Source organism: Arachis ipaensis, chromosome B10, assembly GCF_000816755.2.
Source record: "Arachis ipaensis cultivar K30076 chromosome B10, Araip1.1, whole genome shotgun sequence".
Taxonomy (NCBI): Eukaryota; Viridiplantae; Streptophyta; class Magnoliopsida; order Fabales; family Fabaceae; genus Arachis; species Arachis ipaensis.
Genome location: NC_029794.2, coordinates 17,239,637 through 17,261,464, shown reverse-complemented (window position 1 = coordinate 17,261,464; position 21,828 = coordinate 17,239,637). Strand labels below are relative to the sequence as shown.

General features: G+C 34.8%; 1 pseudogene; it reads right to left on the bottom strand.

Moving 5' to 3' along the window:
* LOC107620260 overlaps positions 1–13,564 on the bottom strand; it is a 20,081-nt pseudogene extending 6,517 nt beyond the window's left edge.

The following is a 21,828-nucleotide window of genomic DNA, read 5'->3' as shown; positions in this document are numbered from 1 at the left end:
AAATCACAAGTTCCAACCCGGTCCAAAAATAAACTCATTTGAAACGGAACCGGTTCATTTGAATCAAATCACCTTCAGGTTTCTTTTTGGAATCCATTTTTCTAACTCTTCCAAAATGCCTCAAACTTAATTACTCAATCAAAAGTCTAGATTCCTTTGAAATCACTAAAGGCTCCTTTTTATATTGAAATCAATATTAGAGCATCATTCTTTCCTTCAGTGATTCAAACAGTAAAAATAGTTCATTTCTAATTAAGTCGAACTCAAGGCATAAGGTTCACTAAATAAATTAAGCTTGAAAACATAAATATTCTCTTAATAAATCAAATAATACAACTTCTCGAATCCAACCCTTTTTAAATAACTTTTCAAACAAGACTAGGATTTTGTAGAAATTTTGGCAGCACCTCCCCTAAAACTTGGACTTTTGCCACCCGGTTTGGGTCCCAACTAAACCGTTCCTCGTTCCTTTTCAACAACTCAAAACCAGAAATCAATTCAAAAACAAGTTAAATCCAACAGTCACCTCAGTGGCATATCTCAAGGAAACTATTTCAGAAATCAACTCAATATCAATCAATTTAACTCATTTCCAAAGCTTTAAAGAATCAGTTCAGCAACAAATCATTTATCAAAACCAAATCAATTAAAGCAAACAAGGCTGAATTTCAAAGAGTATTCTATCTTTCACATTATCAAAAGAGTCAACTTAGCTCAAATCAATTCTCAACGGATTAAACTCGATTTCAAAGCTTTAAAAGAATCAACTTCAAAAGCATTTCGTTTCATAAAACCACACAACAATTCAGCCAAACAAACATTCATAATCACTCGTGACAATCAAATAATACATAAGGCTGCTACAACCACCAAATACACATTGTCTCACATCAGTATCCATATGTAATAATTCCAATGTAAAATATAATTTTCGGAAAGCGCCCCTACCTCAAAACGCAATTCCATAATCCAAACGTCTCACAGAGTCCTTTCCACCTCAACCCGAACTGATAGCAACCAAAACCTTAGCTCCCAGTCACGTTCGCAATAACCATAGCAACACTAATTGCAACATACAATAATCAGGACTCGATCCCACGTTATCAAAACTCATATTCATTAACCGAACACAGCAGAATACTAACGCGAGGTTTTCCGAAACATAAGTACTTACTGAACTAGCAAAACGAAGCAGCCGTGAATTCCGAGCATGACACGCAAGCATCGATACACAACCCTATGATGGACAACACCGCGACGCCTCAGCATAAGTTTACAGAGCAGCGACAAAAAGCCTTTCGACTCAGAAATTCTTACCAAAACAGAGGACTCGGTGGCTGTTTTCGGCGATAGAGGCGGCGGAGGCCAGGTGCGGCGACACCTAGTGGCTCTTTTTCCCTCCACGCGACTCAGATGACCGCTGCAGCGACAAGCCATTACTATGGCATTCTCGGAATTCAAAAGAAACAGAATCCATTAACAAGACCTTACCGGCAGTGTTCTTCTGGCGATGGCGGCGTGGTTTCTCAGCAACCCATCCCCAGTGGCAGCCATAGACCGACGGTGACAAGATTCCTCTCCTCCATCGCGTTCTGTTCCTCGCGCGCTGCGTCTCTCCCTCTCGCCTGCGACACCAACTCCTCCTCGACAGCAACAAGCTCACGCCGACGAGCGTGAATGATGGCGCAGGCACGACGCGGCGTATGGTGGCGGGAGCATGGCCACCTCTTCCTTCTCTCTCAGATCTCCTCTTTGGCCGTGACGCTGACGACGGACTCCAAGGCGGCGGCAGGAACCTCGAAGGCATGCGGTTTCCCCAGCAACGATAGTGAGACACCGAAGATGACGGGCCGGACGACGGTTGGAAGACGGCGCGGATGATGCTCCCTCTCTCCGACGCCTCTTCTTCGCGACAGCGTTGGTGGCACGGCGGCAGTGGCTCCTCGCCAGCGCCATACCTCCCCTCTTCCCTCTCTTTCCCGTCTTCCTCCTAACCATTTTCTTTCTTTCCATTTCATTTGATGGCAGCAGTTGCTGCTGCTACGCATTGAATTGGAGGAAGGGGAAAATGTGTCACTGCTGCTGGGTTTAGGGAAACCGGGTAGTGGGTTAGGGTTTGTGAGAAAATTAGGGCTAGGGGCATTTTAGTAATTTCTAATAAAATTGTGGATAATATAGTAATTGAAACCCACATTAAATCCAACACTAATTGCATATAGAAAATACTATTTGCTCACCAATTTTACAAATTATTTTCCATAAAATGCTCAAATCAAAATAATTAGAAATAATATAATTAAACCCTTTATTTTCCAAAGTAGCAGTATTAATATTTAAAATATTAATTATTTAATCCAAATTATATAGAAATCCTTATTATTTCACAACTACCAACTTTATAATTTGAATATAGAAAATAATCCAATAATTATAAAATTGGATAATAAATCATAACTTGTCTCAAATTCAATAAATCAAAACTTGCCTTAATTATCTTTAATAAAATAATTTCTGAAATTAAGGTTATAAATAATTATATGATTTGAGACTTGATCATAAAAAGACTTTTCAAAGGTTCTGGGTCTTACATTCTACCCACCTTACAAAAATTTTCGTCCTCGAAAATTGATACAAAACAAAAGAAATTTCATAACAGTTCACCCTTGAACACTTTTATGGAAGAAGCAAAAATATCTCAAAATATAAACATATATATAGTTTTTCAAATACTTGGATGGTCGTATGCATAACGATACAAAGGTAGGAGTGTGATTGCAAAGCAAACGTTACAACATATGCTCAATGCACAAGGTCATATGATCTCAAAGCTTTACAAAAACTTGAGGTACCAAAATAGGGTGCAAATCAAGATAGGCGTTCACAAAGTAAAGTGGTAATTAGTGTGGTAAAAGGCTGCAAAGCATGTTGGTATTTAAACAGCGGCATAACGTTCGCTGACAATTCTCGTTCCCACTTCAGAACTTCAATTTCCTAACTCCACCAATCATTTTACAACCTCATAGCCAATCATAAGCCTAACAACCGCAAACCCGTTCGCAAGGAACAGAACACCCACAACTCATAACGTTTTACACCTACCGCTTCACCTTCCATACACACATATCACGTCTTAAAAAACTAACGCATCGCGCTACTACGTCTACAAGTTGCACGTGATATCAGAACAATTCTCGAGTCTACTCAAAAGGATACAAGATTTAGAAAGGAGAGTCAAATGTCAAGGGTAGTACTCATAGATTTGAGAGAATGTATCCAATTCTAGATAAACAAGGATACTCAAGTAATGAAGTTTGCTAGACACAATTTCATTGACAACTTCAAAAATAACCCTTGGATCAAGAAATTCAACAGGACAAATAAGAAGAAAGTCAACGCATTAGCTTGATACCAATTCAAGCTGAGCCAAAGAAGTATGAGATTTACAGAAAAGAATATCTCAAACCCAAGACAAAACTCACAGAACTTAAGAGCATGATTAAAAATACTACCAAATACATTGTTCGTAAAAGAATCAAAAACTTGCAGAAAATCACTTTGCAATTTAGAAGAAAAGCTCAATAGCAAACATTCCTCAATAGGGCAACAAAAGCAATAACGTGGCTTTGCTCTAATTCAACTTCATGTTGAAGTAGATTATGCAGAGTTTTAAAAACAAAATGCACCCAGATTTGGCTAAGAGCAAAAATATTTTCATCAAATATTTTAGAAAGTTAGTTGGGTGCACAATCTTAACCAAAAGTAGTCACAAAAAAACTCGGAAGAAAAATCAAATGCTTGTTTAAAAATTCTCAAAGTCCATATTCAAACAAGCGTGTATAACATTCATAGCAAGGACAAAAGAGGAGTTAAACTCTTTTTAGAAAAGAAACTCCGGAGTAAAAAATTTGCTTACAATTTGGTAAAGGAAATAAGTGGTGCATTACAAACGAACCGATTTCCACTAAACAATGAAGCTTTTCAAAACTTCATTTAAAAATAGTGCATGCCAAATTTAAATTAACTTCGTCAAAATTGAACAATGGTTTCAATCTAAATCAAGCAACAAAAAATAATTTTCGTTTAGTATTTCTTTAAAGAGAATTCAAAACTTCTTAAAAAAATTCAAAACAAGACTCCAAAAGTGTTCTTGAAATCACCATCTCAGAAGAACATTCAAGAAGTTTAAGATGTACTTGAAGGAGTCAAACCGTACAAAAAAAGGATCTTAAACCAAGATAGCTCAAACAAGATTCACTAGGCATGAGACATCAAACAAGCTTTCAATTGATTTAAAAGAATACAAAAGTCATAGGAAAAGACAACTCAATCATTAGTAATTTCTCAAGGATAAATCTTTGACTAAAAACTCTGGTAGAGACAATGAGAGGATAAATGATGCACTATTTTTGAAACGAATCAAACTAACTCATAAGAATGAGATTCACCATAGAAGGAAAGCTGAGATTGATTATAGTGCTCCCAAAAGGTAGATGTATATTTAAAAACAGAATCACGTATGACATTCATAGAGGTGAAAAGCTTAAGAAGAAGCGAGTCCGTTCATAAGAAAAAAGCTATAAGTCCAACATTTTTAAAAGAACAACAATGACATAAACCATGTAGTATGCTAAATCAAACTCAAATCAAAATGAATTAAGTAAAGTTTATCCAACGAAACTCAACCGGGATAAAAGCAAGAAATCCCCTCTCTTTCCAGAATTTTAAAAAATACCCCAAATATATAATCAATTGAAGATGTGCAATGGAACTATAGTAAAACTACTAGAAAGTCAATTTACTTTAAAAGTAAGTGCAATTCCGTAAACCAGTACAAGTACAGGCGAGGTATTAGAAAGAAATAGTTGTTAAACTGTATAAGTAATCTCAAAGTTTCATATATAGAAAAGTATATATCTAATCAACAGCAATTTATAAAATCTCAAAATTGGCTGTGATCACTGTCAAGTAAGAGAAAAACTGAATCAACAATTTCTCAAAGAATGGACTCAGAACCCTGAGTTAAAAGGCACAGTGCATTAAGACAAGTTCAAAGCTATATCAAAGAATACCTGAATCAAGAAGAACTCAAACTGAGGAAGATAGACGCAACAAGGATTCCAAACAAGCATATGCAATTAAGATCAAACAAGAATGCATATGAATAGAGGAATAGAGTTGAAAAATCAAACTACTTTTCAAAAGGATTAGCAAACAAGAACCTCAAATTAGGACATGAAGGAACAGGTCGACTTGAACAGAATTCAAGACACGCAATTGAATAGCCTCGAGAAATAGTTTCCAACGTTCCCAAAACCCGCGATTCGCTTTACTCAAAACTCGTATAACATCTATGATAACCCATCAGTGCCTTCATATACATAATTCACTAGTATTAAGCCGGCCAAACTTAATACCGAGAATCATGCAATGCAAGACTAACAGCGTTAATCAATAGACCGTCATGTGCATAAAGCTTTAATTCTCGTCATTCGACAAGACCTAATACATGACAAACACTCAGAGTATGCAACTGAAGCATAGTCGGTCCATTCCTCAGGCTCTACAGGAAGGACTGCTCTGGTACCATAATGTAACACCCTAACTACCAAAGCTCACGCTTCCGGCTGCGCAACTCTGATAGCTCGGACATTACGACGATGCTTATACTATTTAATACTACAATATGAGCCTGATTAAAAACTTTAAACAGCAATACCTCTCCCAAAAATACTTTCGTTCGATAACGTACATCCATAAATATCATACAACTTACAACAACTCATAAAGAGTACATCCATATATATACATAAATATATATAAATAACTTTACAAGCATTAACCAATATAATTCTTATCCCTCTTACAGAATATATCAAGATAATGGCGAGGGTTCAATAAAACATAACTAAAACAATACAGAGCATCTCAATAACAACTAAATAAACTTCTCGTGACTTCTGCGTCCATATCCTGAAAGGGGAAAAATGTAGGGGGTGAGAACATTATCCTCGAAAGGGTTCTCAGTAGAGGGTTTTTGGGAATTACTGTAATAGAATACGTGAGGATAACCCGTACCAGTGATTAATAACCGTCTTATGCCTCTTTTCAAAAACAACGATTTATAATAAAAGAGGAATCGAAAATCTTTTCTGAAAGAGGAACAGTTCAATTCTCAAAAACTCAAAAGCCTTTCAAAAGGGTTTATCTATACTGAACCAAAATAGCCTTTCATATTTTATTCCAAACCAGAAATACAAAACCGAAATCAACCATCGGTTCATCTCATTCCAACCATGGCCCTAGGCCCAAACAATCCAACCATCAACCAATCACCACAGTCCAACAGAGTCCCAGATGCAAACACAGATAGGAAGTTCAAGCACAAACAAACAGTTACAGCAAGTAGAACAATTAGCAGTTAATCACAAAGGCAAACCACGTACAATATGCACACCTAAACAATGTCCCATAAATGCATATGATGCATGCCTGCCCTAGTGGCTGATGATATCATCTGTCGGTTATATAGCCAACCCGACACGTCCTGGTAGCTAACCATGGACAGAAACACCCATCGCAGAGCAAGTAGGTTTGAGCTACAACCCCATTGCTACTACCCGCTCAACCCAGAGCCAGTGGAATAACCACTACTGCGGCTACTACCCAGGCGGGTGTTTAAAAGCTCAACCTGGAGCGAGTGGAATCACCACTACTACCGCTACTACCCAGGCGTCACAGTCTCTGACCTGGAGCAAGTGGGACGAACCACAACCCTTGCTACTATCCAGGTATCTCAAGCATATATTCATTCAGTCCCAACCATGGATCAACATCCATCTCAGCCATCCGGCTTAAATTCATAATTCATAGTCAGCCATACAGCCCATAACTCATTCGGCAATCAGCCATAAATCAATATCGTACACAGCCATTCTGGCTCACGGTTCAATCCAAAACCAGCCAATATTCATAACCATACACAGCCATTCTTGCCCATAACAAAACAGCACTTCCACCATTCAACATCATCAAATTCATAAAATCGGCATTTAAGCCATAAATCACTGTTCTCAAGCCATTTCACTTTGAAATCAAATTTCAAATCTTTTCAGCCTTGGCTTTAAAGATCTCATTTCTCAAATCATCTCAGGCTCATAAGCCAATTTTACTCAAAGTGAGTTCCCTTTTTTAAAACAAAGCCACTCTCGGCATTTTCTTTCCAAAACCATGGCAAGTATGGCAAGTTAAGGATTTATTTCAAAGTATTCAAAACCACCCATCCAACAATGGGATTTTATAACAAAAGCTTCTCGGCAGAGTCCCAAGTCTTTAGGGAAGGTCAACCTATATCAATTCCTTAAAATTCATTGAAACTCTTAAAATCATGGATTCTCGGTTCAAGTAAATAAAACTGAATTTATTATGAAACCGACCATACGAAATCACAAGTTCCAACCCGGTCCAAAAATCAACTCATTTGAAAAGGAACCGGTTCATTTGAATCAAACCACTTTCAGGTTTCTTTTTGGAACCCATTTTTCTAACTCTTCCAAAATGCCTCAAACTTAATTACTCAATAAAAAGTCTATATTCCTTTGAAATCACTAAAGGCTCCTTTTGAAATCAATATTAGAGCATCATTCTTTCCTTCACTGATTCAAACAGTAAAAATAGTTTATTTCTAATTAAGTCAAACTCAAGGCATAAGGTTCACTAAATAAATTAAGCTTGAAAACATAAATATTCTCTTAATAAATCAAATAATACAACTTCTCGAATCCAACCCTTTTTAAATAACTTTTCAAACAAGACTAGGATTTTGTAGAAATATCGGCAGCACCTCCCCTAAAACTTGGACTTTTGCCACCCGGTTCGGGTCCCAACTAAACCGTTTCTCATTCCTTTTCAACAGCTCAAAACCAGAAATCAATTCAAAAGTAAGCTAAATCCAACAGTCGCCTCAGTGGCATATCTCAAGAAGACCATTTCAAAATCAACTCAATATCAACCGATTTAACTTATTTCCAAAGCTTTAAAGAATCGGTTCAGCTACAAATCATTTATTAAAACCAAATCAATTAAAGCAAACTAGGCTGAATTTCAAAGAGTATTCTATCTTTCACGTTATCAAAAGAGTCAACTTAGCTCAAATCAATTCTCAACGGATTAAACTCGATCTCAAAGCTTTAAAAGAATCAATTTCAAAAGCATTTCGTTTCATAAAACCACACAACAATTCAGCCAAACAAACATTCATAATCACTCGTGACAATCAAATAATACATAAGGCTGCTACAAACACCAAATACACATTGTCTCAAATTCAATAAATCAAAACTTGCCTTAATTATCTTTAATAAAATAATTTCTGAAATTAAGGTTATAAATAATTATATGATTTGAGACTTGATCATAAAAAGACTTTTCAAAGGTTCTGGGTCTTACAGCTACAACCTCAAGTACTATGGTTGCAACCCCACGATAACCACTCATGTACATACCTTTCCCCGCCTTTGGACAATTTTTCCATTGCCAATGCATGCAGTCAATGCTACCCAACATGCCAGGAAAGCCATGACCCTCCGCCATTTGTAGCAGGCGCCGAACGTCATTTGAATTTGGTTTTCGCAAGTATTCATCTTCGAACACTGAAATAACACCTTCAACAAATTTTTTCAAGCATTCAATTGTAGTGCTCTCGCCTATGCGCACATAATCATCAACAGCATCAGCTACTATGCCATATGCTAACATCCGTATCGCAGCGGTAGTGTGAAGTTTTGATTTGGAACTTGAGAGTTTGCGGTTTGAGATTGTTGGGTATTTGGAATTTGAGAAAAGTTTTGTAAGTAATTGAAGAAAGAATTAAGTTGGTTTGGATCCATTCTTTCGAACAAAAAATAATATTAGCAGAATTTTGATTTTGTAAACTTGGAAGAAGATGAAGAAGAGTAGTAGAAAGTGTGAGAATAGAACTGTGTCTAAGTGGTATATATAGAGTAACAAAATATTAATTTGTTAATGATAACAGTAACATAGTAACGGTTAGTTTCCAACGACTAATTTTGCAACGGCTAATTTTATAACAGCAAATTTAATATAATAATATAATTAATATTCAATATTAATTTAATTACTTATATTAATTATGATTTAAATACTTAATATAAATTATTTAATATAATTTTTTAAATAACTAAATTAAATACTTAAATCATATTTAATTTATACATAATTATAATATTTAATTATATACATAAAGTTAAATAAGTTGGTATATAATAAGATGAAGACCAACCGTTTATTGATAACATATGCAGCAACGTTAGTTATTATATTAATACCATATTATTTAATTTTTTTTTAATTTAAGTGTCACATATTAAAATATCATTGATTACAATACAAACAAACCAAGTCCCTCTAAGCAGGGCCTTGCTTGCTTTGAAAAATGTGCTGGGACTCATGTTTATGTTGCTCTAATGATTGGTCTTCATCTTTTGTCAGAGAAACAGTAAACGGTCCTTCATTTATTTACCATATTAGGAAGCTTTCTTTCCCTTTTTCTTTTTCTTTAATTTTTTTTTAACAATATCAGGTTAATTTGGTTAACGAGAAAATTTTTTTTAAGAATGGAAAAGAAAATGGTGTTATTTAACTATATTGTATCATGATTGTTGAGTTTGGAAACAATAATTTTTTAGGTGAATATTCATTTCGATTTCTGATAATTTTTTTAAAAAATTATAAAGTCTAATAAAAAAATATTTTTTTTATCATTGATAATTAATTTTGTGAGATTGATTAACTCCTTTTTTAATGATTTTTTTTGAAATATATTTATATGACACGTTAATTACTAATATATTTTTTATTTAATTTTATAAGTAAAAATAAAAAATACTAATATTTTTCAATTTTATATAATAAATTTAATTAATGTATTTAAAAAAATAATAATAAATTTAAACAACTATCATAATTATTTCTAAAAAATAATGAGACTCTCAAAAAATAATCTGTCAATCCTAGTTGGCTTTTAACGAATAAATTAACAATTTAATATGCCATGCAGGATTATTTTGTTAATACAGAGAAAAAATATTAATAGAGATGCTAACAAATCTCACAGAAATAAAGATCAATGGCTGAGAAAGGTATTTTTTTTAGGACCTCGTTGTCTTTTGAAATAATTGTCAGGGTCGTTTAGAATTTTTTTTCCTCTAATTTTATTGATCCGATGATGCCAAATATATGTTTTTGGTTGAGTTAAAAACCCAAAAGTTGTTTAATGCAAGTTTTATTGATATAGGCACAAGTTACTCTTTGTTTAAGAAGCCTAAATGAATTAATTGTCCATCTCCTCAACACTTCTGCACCATTTTATTATGCTTGTTCTGCCCTAATTTTTTGGGAGAAGAAGAAAAACTTAATTATTCTAATATTCAGAAGTTGATTCTATCTACTAGCTCAAATTTTGGAGGCATTATCCAATAGAAAAGGAGAACAATCAGCTAGAAATTGAGGCTAGAAGAGTGAACACAAAAAATTTGAGTTTTCAAAGCATCTCTATCACTTAAAACTTGAAGTTTTGGAAGCAATACACCTACACTAAAAAGGTATTCTGCCAAGATAAAAGGCAGATAGAGAGAGGCTTAAATTTGATTTTTTTCATAACTTTCAAGCTATTATATTTCTTCTCCTTTGTAAGATTACATTGAATATCTTGCTTTCTTGTTTATCTTTGATTTCTCATAGTAAAAGACAATTTGTGGAGTATATGAAAAAGTCATTTGAAAAAAAAGACAAAAAGAGTTAACTTTGAGAGAAAAGTCATTATTATGTCAAAACTCTTTTGATATATTTTTGTTTTATAATAATGAGCTTGAGAGATTTTTCTTATTAAGTTGGGTGAGCACTTAGTGTTAAAAGTATATGGAGTGAACCTAGCAGAAACAAGCTTGATTAGAAGCTTGGCTCGTCCCAGATAAGATTAAGAAGTGAAACACCCTACCACCCAAAACTTTACGCTTAAGTCGTAAAATAGAGGTGGCGAGGTATTACGACTTCTAAAAATTAAAATACATACTTATAATAGAAGAAAGAATATAATAGACTAGGAGCCTTGAAAAATGGGTAAAATAAAATCGCAAAATGAAAAGCGCCACGCTCCGGAAACGGATCAACTTGCGTGTGAGGCAAACTATAACTATAAAACGTAAGACAATAAAAGTAGGAATCGAAAGCCATAGGTACAAAATAACAAGCCCCTAACTTAGTCCGCAAAGTCAAGACTGGCCGGAGAATATTTATCCAAAACCCAAGATGTACATAAACAAAATCCTGCCTCTCCATAAACCTCTAAGAGGATCAAAAAGAATAAGTTATATGGAGAGAAAGCTAAGTATGTGTATATACATCACTGCACAACAAAATAACACAGTAACCACTTCGCTTTAGGTGTCCAGACTCCTAATGAGATACCTTTCGACCTGCATCTAAAAAACAACAACATAGTATGGAATGAGAACCGGAGGTTCTCAGTATGGTAAAGGTGCCCACATAGTTAATATAAAAGGTCTCGGAAAAGCCAGAGGCATTCCTAGAACTCCGACACTCAAAATCATTCTTAAATAAAATAAACTAAACCAAAAGTTAGGTAACTTATCTAAGGTATTCTAGTTCTGAATCTAACTTTAACTTAATACTTCACTTTCTGTCGCCTCCAATCCTCCGAATCACTGGTGGAACAACCCTCTCCCCTCACACCTTCGTCAAGAGGAATTTCTCAAAAAAATACACATACAGTTCAAGCAAGGAAAGCACAGATAGATAAGCATTTACAGCAAGTAGAACAAGTAGCGGATAAGCAGAATTAAACAGTTAAGCAAACCAAAACAATGCACACTCAAGCAAACAAATAAATGCATATGATGTATGCATGTCCTATGGCTGATGAATCTCATCTGTCGGTTATACAGCCAACCCGACATGTCCTGGTAGTTAACCATTGGACAGTCCCTCTGTGCGCGCATCCCCAAGCTCAATAATATTCCATGGAGTTAAACTCCAAGCTCAAATATAATATTCCATGGAGTCACACTCCAAGCTCAATAATATAGTATTCCATGGAGTTAAACTCCAAGCTCAATAATATAGTATTTCATAAAGTCGAACTCCAAGCTCAACAATATAGTGTTCCATGGAGTCGAACTCCAAGCTCAAATATAATATTCAATATTCATATATATGCATGCCCATGGGGGAATCCGGGGAGTTAAAGTACCCGGTCACATCTTGCGACAGAGGGTCAACAAATAGTCTCAAATTCACAAGCTACATAATAATCTCTTTCTTTTTTAAAATAACACCTCAAATCAAAACTCCAATTCTTATAGAAACTTTGGCAGTATCTCCTCTAAAACTCGAATTTCTGCCACCCTTCAAGGGTCCCAATTATCAAACTAAACACCCCTCAGTCATTCAAATCATTTCCAGTAACATTATTTCAAAATCAAACAAATATCAATATTAAATCTTTTCCCAAAACCAACCAACTTCAACAGAAAATTATTAACAACAGCTAAACCACACATTTTATACCATATACACAATCCATCAATTATTCATTCAGTTCATACCTATCTTAAGGTCTTTTAGCCTAAGTTTTCACGTGACATTAAACATTAACTACGAGAAACCAAAACCATACCTTCGTATAGAATCAAAATATTCAAAGCTCCGGAGAAGCTTTCTGACCGATCTATCGAAGAAGAAAACGTCCAAGAAATTCTAATTTTATAAAATAAATTATAACTTATTTATGTTTATATTTTTAAAATTGAGAGTCGCTACATTCTACCCATCTTACAAAAATTTTCGTACTCGAAAATTGATATAAAATAGAAAAGATTCATACTAACGTAATTTCCATTCTTAAACATGTCAAAGAAAACAGAAAGATTTGACATGCTTAGTTTGCAAATCCAGGATATTCTTATAGCTTAAAAGTCTACGCAAAGCGAAAGATACAAGATAGATTCGATGCAGAAAGGTTATAAGGCAGGTTGGTATTAGAACGACGGGTTTATCGCTTCTAATACTCGCTTCATCTAGCTCCTAAGTTCTACTTATTCTAATGGTGTCATCATATGTAATACTATCGAAACTGGTTCAGCCTCTGACACTAAATCTATCACAACTTACTTTTTCTCTCGACACCTAACTGGTTATCAAAGAGATATTTCTATCGGCCTAAATTTCTAGTCCGTATTCAAGTCCAAAACTACGTCCAGTCTTTCCAGTCCTAAACTTCCATATCCGGTTATGTAACCTAAACGAAAGCGGGGTCCTAGCTCTACACAGAACAAATCTGTCCTATGCATTCTGTATCATACTTACCTCGATCCTGTCGTGGCCAACTCGCATCTGCGGCTCTCCCACGCGAACAATCTCTAGACATGTGTCCCGGTGCTCCACATCGAAAGCACATTCCCAGTCCGAACCTGCGCGGCTCCTCTGGAGTAGTCTCACCAAAGCCTTCCTGTAGTAGTGTCCATTTCATGGAGCAATCCTCTGCGAGCTGGCTCTTCTTAACCAACTCAGTAAAATTTGTTAGCTTTTGTGGATACACGTAATTAAAGATATCTCTCCTTAGTCCTTTCTCATACTGAGCACACTTTCATTCCTCATAATCGGCTGGATTTCCTTGACAAGTTTTTGAGAAATGGCACAGATTATCGAATTCATGAGTATAGTCAGCAACGGACATATCATTTTTCTTCATCTGCATTAATTCCAATTCTTTTGCAGTGCGAAACGCATGCAAGAAATATTTACAGTAAAACTCTGTCTTGAATCTATTCCAAGGGACATCCGTTAACTCCACCTGCAAGGTATGACACAACTCTTGCCACCAATTCTAAGCATCTCACTCCAACATATGAGTCAATATCTCCACTGACTGTACTTTAGGAACGTGCTGAGTGTACAAAAACCTCTCCACTTCTTGGAACCACTGATCAGCCTCCAGGGCATTGGCGTTTCCGTTTAACCGAGGTGGACCACTCTTGAGGAAGTCAGTAAGGGTCATAGACCTATAGTATCGACTTATGTTACTTGTACTAGCACTAGGGTTTCCACCTTGACATCCTTGCATTGGTTCAACCACGGGATTTCCTCTCTGAATACCTCGTTCGGATCCACGAGACGACATTTGGTCCCTGTTCACACCAAACAAGTGATATTAAGTTGATCAGTCTCAATATCGCAAGTTTAATGCTTCAAGTTCCAGATGCATGCTCATGAATATTTATGCCACATATATCAATCAGATATCCTAATAGCACATACACACACCCAGAGTATGCCCAGAAGCATAATCAGTCCATCCCTCAGGTTCTATAGGAACGAACTGCTCTGATACCATAATGTAACACCCTACCACCCAAAACTTTACGCTTAAGTCGTAAAATAGAGGTGGCGAGGTATTACGACTTCTAAAAATTAAAATACATACTTATAATAGAAGAAAGAATATAATAGACTAGGAGCCTTGAAAATGGGTAAAATAAAATCGCAAAATGAAAAGTGCCACGCTCCGGAAACGGATCAACTTACGTGTGAGGCAAACTATAACTATAAAATGTAAGACAATAAAAGTAGGAATCGAAAGCCATAGGTACAAAATAACAAGCTCCTAACTCAGTCCGCGAAGTCAAGGCTGGCCGGAGAATATTTACTTATATATATACATATCCAAAACCCAAGATGTACATAAACAAAATTCTGCCTCTCCATAAACCTCTAAGAGGATCAAAAAGAATAAGTTATGTGGAGAGAAAGCTAAGTATGTGTATATACATCACTGCACAACAAAATAACACAGTAACCACTTCGCTTCAGGTGTCTAGACTCCTAATGAGATACCTTTCGACCTGCATCTGAAAAACAACAACATAGTATAGAATGAGAACCGGAGGTTCTCAGTATGGTAAAGGTGCCCACATAGTTAATATAAAAGGTCTCGGGAAAGCCAGAGGCATTCCTAGAACTCCGACACTCAAAATCATTCTTAAATAAAATAAACTAAACCAAAAGTTAGGTAAGTTATCTAAGGTATTCTAGTTCTGAATCTAACTTTAACTTAATACTTCACTTTCTCTCGCCTCCAATCCTCCGAATCACTGGTGGAATAACCTTCTCCCCTCACACCTTCGTCAAGAGGGATTTCTCAAAAAACATACACATACATTTCAAGCAAGGAAAGCACAGATAGAGAAGCATTTACAGCAAGTAGAACAAGTAGCGGATAAGCAGAATTAAACAGTTAAGCAAACCAAAACAATGCACACTCAAGCAAACAAACAAATGCATATGATGTATACCTGTCCTATGGCGGATGAGTCTCATCTGTCGGTTATACAGCCAACCCGACATGTCCTGGTAGTTAACCATTGGACAGTCCCTCTGTGCGCGCATCCCCAAGCTCAATAATATTCCATGGAGTTAAACTCCAAGCTCAAATATAATATTCCATGGAGTCACACTCCAAGCTCAATAATATAGTATTCCATGGAGTTAAACTCCAAGCTCAATAATATAGTATTTCATGAAGTCGAACTCCAAGCTCAACAATATAGTGTTCCATGGAGTCGAACTCCAAGCTCAAATATAATATTCAATATTCATATATATGCATGCCCATGGGGGAATCCGGGGAGTTAAAGTGCCCGGTCACATCTTGCGACAGAGGGTCAACAAATAGTCTCAAATTCACAAGCTACATAATAATCTCTTTCCTTTTTAAAATAACACCTCAAATCAAAACTCCAATTCTTATAGAAACTTTGGCAGTATCTCCTCTAAAACTCGAATTTCTGCCACCCTTCAAGGGTCCCAATTATCAAACCAAACACCTCTCAGTCATTCAAATCATTTCCAGTAACATTATTTCAAAATCAAACAAATATCAATATTAAATCTTTTCCCAAAACCAACCAACTTCAACAGCAAATTATTAACAACAGCTAAACCACACATTTTATACCATATACACAATCCATCAATTATTCATTCAGTTCATACCTATCTTAAGGTCTTTTAGCCTAAGTTTTCACGTGACATTAAACATTAACTACGAGAAACCAAAATCATACCTTCTACAGAATCAAAATATTCAAAGCTCCGGAGAAGCTTTCTGACCGATCTATCGAAGAAGAAAACGTTCAGAATCGTCTGTGCCTCCTAAAATTTCCGTTGGCCAAACCCAAGAGATAAAGGAGCTACGTCACTGTCAACTTTCACTAATCAAAAATAGTGCCAACGTGTATAGGAGGAGGTTACAAATACTCTTACCGGATTAGATTTTTTATTGGAGTTACGAATTGCAAGAAATCGAAGCCGACTCTAGAGGCACAAAATTAACTATTGATGCATCAATACATTTATTTATTATTTTCTTTTGTTTTATAGAAAATATTTTATTTATATTATAAAAAAATAATAAATAAATGTATTGATGTATCAATGGTTGATTTTATGCCTTTGGAACTTGTACTTGTTCTCCAGATTATCGATTTTGTTCTTGTACTGTTATTATGTAGGACATTTTGTTAATTATTTAATTTTGACCTCACTGTGGGACTAAATTGATGCTAAATAAAATTTTTTTTGGATTCAAATAGAACACTTTAAACCTTAAGGACCAAAACAGAATTACGCCCAAACTTAGGGGACCAATTTAGTACTTTACCCTTATTATAAAATTAGTTCAATTACTGATAATAAAAATAATTTTCTAAAAATAAGGAATTCTAATTTTATAAAATAAATTATAACTTATTTATATTTTTAAAATTAAGGGTCGCTACAAGAAGAATCCTAGAGAATTGGTGTTTGTAATCCTTGAAAAAGATAATAAAATTTCTATCATAATTATAGTGGAGACTGGATGTAGGTCACATTGTACAAGGTGGTTATACCATGATACATAATTGTGTTCTCTTTTCTTTTCTACTCTATTTTTATTTTATTCGTTATGAGACAAAAATAAATTGTCTCCTACATAATCGATATTATAGACACAGCCGTAATAAAATTGCAGAATCTATTTTGGTGTTTTAAAAAGCTTAAAAATCGATTCAATCTCTTTTTTTTAGGTCATTGAAAACTTTTAATGGTATATTTTACAGAAATATAAATTTGTTCATAGACAAATATACAAAATACAATTTCAAATTTGCAAAGAAAAAAAGACAAAACACATACAAAATATTACCTATGTTTAATAGGGAGCTATTTTTCATCTCTTAAAACGTAGCATCTTATTGTATTAAAAAGAGATGGATTAGTGTCATCATGTAAGAGACTGTCACTATTTCTTTGACTGTTTTTTGCGTTGGAACAAGCAAAACAACTTGTGTTTTGCAAGAAAAAAAATATATTTGTATTTTATAGACATGGCAATCACTGCTTTTTGCATATATGTTTGCCTGTTTGGCATGTGCGAGTTAGGAAGATTGGTTTATGCACATTATAAATCACATTCTAGCGTTTTGTGAATAGAGAGTATTACATAGTTCAAGAATTTGAATAGAGAGGAGAGTAGAGTGGATGTAAAATAGAAGCAGAAACAGAAGTAGGAGTAAAACAACAATAACAACAACAATGAAATAATATAATCAATCAGAAGCAGAAACAACCAAAAGTAACAATAATAAAAAATCAACAACATACTAAAAGCAAAAGCAGAATAGAAGCAGAAGCAGAAGAAGAATGGAAGCAGAAGCAGAAGCTGGCGAGCCACCTGAATCCCTTTGACCCCTTTTCCTCCCTCGGCTTACCACCGAAGCCTTCCCCTGTTCTTGCCTCGAATCAGAATCCACCGCCATCGAGCACCTCCACTGAGTGATGACAAGCAGTGGCGGCGGATTGGAGCGGCGAGATCCTTCCCTCTTCCCCTCCCTCGGCTCACCACCAAAGCCTTCCCCTGTTCTTGCCTCGAACCAGAACCCACTGCCATCGAGCACCTCCGCCGACCCCAGAGGAGCAGCGACGGCGGATTGGAGCAGCGGCGGCAGATTGAAGTGGCGAGATCCTTCCCCCTTCCCCCCGCGAATCCCTTCCCCGTTCCCCCTTATTCAATGTTTTTGTTTTTGTTTTTGTTTTTGTTTTTGTTTTTGTTTTTATAATTAGGGGTATTTTTGGAATAAAAATAAAAAAATTTGATAAAATGATGATTTTAAAACAAACTGAAACCTTTGGGACCATTTTGTAGCGAAAAAAGTCGAAAACAAAATAAATTTTTAACCTCTATATTAGAGGCTAAAATCATACTTAACCCTTTAATTTTCTAAACTCAACAATTATATTATTATTATTATTATTACATATAAGATAATAATTATTTTCGTCTACGGCAGCCTATAAAGACTTTGTTGTCCAAAAAATTGATCTTTTAAAAACCTACAATGAAATCGCTACAGCCGCATTAGCAATAATCGAGTTCTTTCACGTCTTACGAATAGGTAAAGTGAAAGGATATTCTGCACTGATGTTTACTTTAATGGAAAGATAGAGACAAAAACGCTCACATTTTACATGTTTATTAGCACCGATAACTAGAGGCATACATGGGTCGGGTGAAGGCGAGTTCACTTTGATCTGGATCCGGCCCTAAATAATAATCAGCTCTATTTTTGAGACTTTTACCCGGTCTTAGACTCGGTGAAATCACACTACTTTCGAGTCACACTAAAACTGGATCTAGACAGGTGAAGTCTGGGCCTTGATAAACTTTATATCAAAAAATTATTATACACTTGTTTATAAAAGAGAAAAAATATATTTATTACCGTAAAATTAGGATATACATGAATCGAGTGAAATCGAGTTCGCCTTGATCTAAACTCGACCTTAAATAATGATCGGATGTATTTTTAAAATTTTTATTTAATTCTAAACGCAATGAAATTACACTCATTTAACCTCTAAAATATTTAGATCGGGATCAGATCTTTAAATCAGAACAAGTAATGTACACCCCTACCGATAACATCCCAAGATCATGCCCAATTGAATAATACTCTCTTTTGTGGCATTAATTTGTCCATGATACATGCTAATTCGTCTGTATCCATTCCTCTCTTGCAACTGAGTTAATATTTAAAGCCTTCATACGAAAAAGTGTGAATCAAAAAGCAAAAGGTGATTCTAATCTAGCCAAAAAAATCTAAACTAGCAAAAGAAATTATTTTAATCTAACAAGTTATCTAAATTCTCAAAAATATTTCAAAAAATAAATTTCTTAGAAGAAATTACTACCAACTTAGAAATCCAAAGTCCGGCAATGTGCCACGTCTTATTCAGTTTCTTGATGTTTGTGGTGTGCACTGTTGAAATTAGTAAAAAAAATAAATAATTTTATATTATTGGATGAAATTTTACATTATTAAAAATATCAATGATGATTAATTAATAATTATAAATTACAAAATTTATTGACTTTCTAATACTCTTTATGATCAAAAGAAATTCTTAAAAAATTACCGATATGAGTTATAAATTCAAAAGTCTCGCAAATAAATTGATCTCATTGACACCTATAGTGCATATAGTATATTTGCTAAATTTTTAATAATAAAATAAAATATAAAAAAATATTTTTTTTCATAAATACATATATTGGTAAATATTTAGGTTATTTTATTACTAAAACATCCGTTTTTTATGATAAAAAAAATGATAATTTAGTTCAAATGTGCGTTAGCATGAATTCAATAGTACAATATTTTTTTTATCAAATTATAAATTAACATGATGCATGTTAATTAATTAATTTGAGGAGACCAATCTAATTCAAATAAAATTTGATACACCAATTTACATTACGTATACGATTTAAGGAATTAATTTAATTATTTACTCTAATTTGTTTCTGCTAACTTTTGGGTTTATGATTGTGATCACTCTTCAACATTGTTACACAGATTTCCTTTTAAAATTTAGTGACATGTTGGCATATCTGTCCGCCTCATACAACGCTGCATCTGGGTTCAAATTCCAGTGGAGGCTGGTTGTTGGTTTAAGAACCCATGATACCTATGATAGTATGTGTGAGTGTGTTGTGTGTGTGTGTGTGAAACATGGGTATAATGCCTAGGATTGGGGATTGTCCAATCCACTTGACCAAAAAAAAAAATTTAGTGACATGTTGTCGGTCAATTGATTGAAATTGATGTAGAGTCACAAGTAATAAAAAAATAAGGATGGTAGATCCTCACATGGATTAATTAAAACCAAATATCAATTCGTTTTTAATTTAATTATGAATGCCACAATTTAAACGTTTGAAGCAAATTAAAATCTACCCCACATGTTACAAAGTACAAACATAAAGTATACTATTTTTTTTTTTCTTATGGACAAAAGATTAAGGCCCTAGTTTGTATAAACTTATGGACTTTTCTCTCCCCATAAAGGAAAAAGCTTATGGACTTTGCTTTAATCATGCCGATTGCTTTAATCTTTACCAAAAATGTTGACTTGCTCACTGTGGACAAAAAAAAAAAAAACAGAAATAGTTGAAAGCTAATGCTTGAAAACGGAAATGGATCCTCTAAAATGTTAAAAAATATTGAGAGTGTAAAGTATGATCTTTAATCCTTTATTGCTCTTTCTCTCTCATATTTATTCTTAATCATACTTATAAAACTAATGGTGAGAAATCACACTTTACTCCTTCAATTGTTAAAAAAAATGAATAAAATCCATTTTCCTTGATAACAATGGAAAAGATTTAAGTTTTACAATCCGAATGAAAGTTCATGACCACAAAAAACATCGGGTGAAGGTTAATAATTTAATATAACTAAGAAAAAAACTATTTGTATTCATAAACTTTATGAATACAGACAAAAATACTTATAAAAAAACTAATATTTTACCTATAAATAATAGATTCTATACAATAAAAATACTCAAATTTTAAATTTTTATTAACTTTTAAAAAAAAAATCGCAAATTATCCCATCATAAATCTTTAACTTCACCTATATCTCTTCTTCTCCAAATTCCAAATTAACATCATTACTTTATTTCATGGTTAATCTAGCAATGGGAACTAATGAAGCAGTGTCTTACCTGCAATTGGTGTTTTATTTGTGATATTGTGCTGTTCCAGTCCTGCCCGCCTGAGGCAGCGCCCCGGCCGACTCGGTGAGTGGCCAACAAGCGACCCGATAAGAGCGCCCAGACACCCCCTCTCTTCCAGCACTGCTTGTTACAGCTAGAAGGGTGAAACTTCCTAGAAGGAATAAGAATCCTGTAGGACCCGCCCTAAGGGGCAGAATATATAAGGGGAGGGCCCTACCCTCCCCCACGGTACGTCACTACTTCCATACTCTTACTGTCATTTGTACAAACTCTGACTTGGGCGTCGGAGTGTCATTGCAGGTGGCTCCCCCTTCGCATCGCAACAGCTTGGGAGGTCGCGAAGTCTCCGCCCTCATTCTCCAAACTCAGATCAAAGCTGGTTCCTACCACCACACCCTGAAAGCACCACCGACCCGTCCGAAACTCGACACCCCGAACATGTGCTTTATATGTTTCAGCGTATAAGTCACATGTACAATGAAAACTCTTTTGAGGGACACAACTATTCTTGGCGACAAAAAGGGGAAGAGAAAGAGTTTAAAAGAAGAAATATCAACACGTAAACATATCCTTTCTAATTTCAAACAATTTTAAAAAAATACAAATTTCAGTTGAGTTTGTTAATTGATATTTAGATTTTTTACGTCTAACAAAAAATTATATATAAAATTGATT